General features: G+C 48.0%; 1 pseudogene; it reads left to right on the top strand.

The window, feature by feature from the left end:
* Window positions 1–908: 908 nt before the first annotated feature.
* LOC112076750 (S-adenosylhomocysteine hydrolase-like protein 1) overlaps window positions 909–2,991 on the top strand; it is an 11,375-nt pseudogene continuing 9,292 nt past the window's right edge.

The raw sequence follows: 2,991 nt of genomic DNA, 5'->3' as shown, positions 1-2,991 counted from the left end.
CCTTAATAAAACTGAGAAGAGTATAAGCAGTAGCGTGCTGCGCTTCAGGAAGTAATGGGATCCCGATAGGTAAACCTAGAGAGAAAAGTTAGGCTGGCATCGTGACAATGGGATCCATAGAGAACCTCAGGAAGAGTAGCTGCCTTGCAGGACTAATGGGGGGGAGATCCATAGTAAACCCAAGAAAGTACTGCTCCTTGCAGAACTAAGCGTTATGGGTGTGTTTGTGTATTTTCCCCCCCCCCCTCAGGTTCTTTGAGACCCTGGTTCTCTTGGGCTCGGTGGTTCGTTTGGACAGCCTTTAACATCTACCTCTACCCAGAACGAAGGGTTGGCTGCTCCTGCGGAGAAACTGCTGACAGTAGGAAACCTATCATACTTCCTCTCTCTCTTTCAGTTTTCTATGTCTCTCCTTCTCTCTCTCTCTCTCTCTTGCTCCTCTCTTCTCTCTCTCCTCTCTCTCTCTCCTCTCTCTTCCTACTCTCTTCTCTCCTTCTATCCCTCTCTGCCTCTCCCACCATAATAAGTGCTAGCCTCCCTCTTCGCCTCTACTCTCTCTCTCCTTCTTAGCCCTCCCACCATTAATAACTAGCCTCCCCCTCTCTCTCTCTCTTTCTCTCTCTTCCTTTAGCCCTCCCAGCCATAAATTCTCTCCCCCTCTCTCCTTCTCTTCCTCTCCTTCCGCCTTCCCAGCAAAAGTCCTAGCCTCCCCCTCTCCTCTCCACTCTCTCTCTTCCTTCTAGCCCTCCAGCCAAAGTCTACCCCCTCTTCTCTCTCTCTTCTTCTAGCCTCCCACATAATAAGTGTTACACCCCCCTCTCTCCCTACTGCCTCTCTCTCCTCTAGCCCCTCCCACCATTAAAGTGCTGCCTCCCCCTCTCTCTCCTACTCTCTCTCTCTCCTTCTAGCCCTCCCAGCCATAATAAGTGCTAGCCTCCCCCTCTCTCTCCTCTCCCCTACAGGTGTGCCTGTGTTTGCGTGGAAGGGCGAGTCAGAGGATGACTTTTGGTGGTGCATCGACCGCTGTGTCAACACGGAAGGCTGGCAGGCCAACATGGTACCTAATGACTAAACCATCCCTTAATAATGTACTTGACATTTGTCGTGTAGTCATGAGACTCTCACACATTGTGGAGGCTTATTTTGATTGATTTGAAATTATTGAAATTGCTTGTCTGTATTTGTGGAGGCTTCTGTTTCCATCCGTCACTTATCTTCCGCACCTTATTTAGTATGCAGACTTAATGCAGCAGATGTCTCTATTTAGTATGCAGACTTAATGCAGCAAGATATCTCTAATTTAGTATGCAGACTTAATTGCAGACAGATGTCACTATTGTTTGAGTCCACCGTCTGCTCTGCTACCGTTCTCTTCCTGTGTTTGTGTTACTGTAGATCTTGGATGACGGAGGGGATCTGACCCACTGGGTTTATAAGAAGTACCCCAGCGTGTTTAAGAAGGCTACAGGGACATCGTGGAGGAGAGTGTCACTGGAGTCCACAGGTGAGAAAGAGATCCTTCCACAAACTTATCGTCAACATACATCCACAGCAAGGAGAGACGTCCGTGTGATTGGTCAGTTGATCCCCTGTTAGTCTGTGGTTCAACTAAAGGAATTCTTCTCATTTTTTACATCCTTTACTTCTCAGGTTGACCAGCTGTCCAAGGCAGGCAAGCTGTGTGTCCCGGCCATGATGTCAACGACTCGGTTACCAAGCAGAAGTTTGACAACCTCTACTGCTGCAGAGAGTCCATCCTGGACGGTGTGGACTTTAAAACCTAATACTACATGTTTTTCTCACAAAAAAGTGTGTGATGGTTTTGTTTGTAATTTATAAATGGATCATGTCTGATTTGTAATTGTTACTTTCTCTTTGCTGTAGTTTGAAGAGGACCACTGTGTTGATGTTTGGGGTAAACAGGTGGTGGTGTGTGGTTACGGAGAGGTAGAGTCCTTCTGATTCTAGATTCTTGATTCTGATGACCGTGGCTGACACCTTAGTTTCAAAAGTCGATGTAATGGCATTTGAACATAGATTTGCGAGTGCTGTACTGGGCTGTCCTCTGTCCTGTAGGTGGGGAAGGGTTGCTGTTATGCTCTGAAGGCCCCTGGGAGCCATCGTCTGCATCACAGAGATAGACCCATCTGTGCCCTGCAGGGCTGGTGAGTGGCTGGAACTTGCCCTCAGTAATGTGTCTTTAAAAAGAGAGATGTGTTTAGTTATTTTTGTTTTGCTTTTTTCTACAGCATGGAGTGGGTTCGCAGGTGGTGAAGCTGAATGAATCATTCGTCAGATGGACCTGGTGATAACCTGCACAGGTAACTAGATCAATCAGAGCACGCCTCATCCAGACTCGGTTCCTTTATTCCACTCTGATAATTATACAAGCAGACCTCCCAGCCGCTGTCCTGTTTATGACTCAGATTATCACACACGATGTCAAGTTAGAGGTCACCTGTTGAATGTAGTATCTTTTTTTTTTTTTTCTTTGGTTGAACTCACTTACAGACCACATAAAAATATATCTCTCTCCCTCCTCTGCTCTTCTCCTCCTCTCTCTCCCCCTGGCCCTCCCTCCCCTCTTCTGTCTCTCTCACTCTTCTCTTTCTCTCTCTCTTCCCCCCTGGCCCTCTCCTCCCTCTCTGTTCTCTCTCCCTTTCTGTCTCTCTCTCTATCCTGCCCCTGGCCCTCACTCACCTGTCTCTCCTGTCCTCTCTCTCTCCCTGGCCCTCCCTCCCTCCCTTCTGTCTCCTCTCTTCTCTGCTCTCTCTCTCTCACCACCCCTGGCCCCTCCTCCCTTGTCTCTCTCTCATTTCTCCTCTGTCTGGCAATGCTCAGTCTTTTTCTCTCTCATTATAGACAGCCAACGATGATTGATTGTATAATCAGATGGGCTGAGCTAAGCTGCGTGTTGTGTTTGTTGTTGTCACTTCACGGCAATAAGACGTGGGGTGATTTCATAGAGAGTAGCGGGGACCTGTTTGTAGG

Source organism: Salvelinus sp. IW2-2015, unplaced genomic scaffold (assembly GCF_002910315.2).
Source record: "Salvelinus sp. IW2-2015 unplaced genomic scaffold, ASM291031v2 Un_scaffold3980, whole genome shotgun sequence".
Lineage (NCBI taxonomy): Eukaryota > Metazoa > Chordata > Actinopteri > Salmoniformes > Salmonidae > Salvelinus > Salvelinus sp. IW2-2015.
Note: the sequence above shows the minus strand (reverse complement) of the source record. Positions and strands in the feature narration are given on the sequence as shown.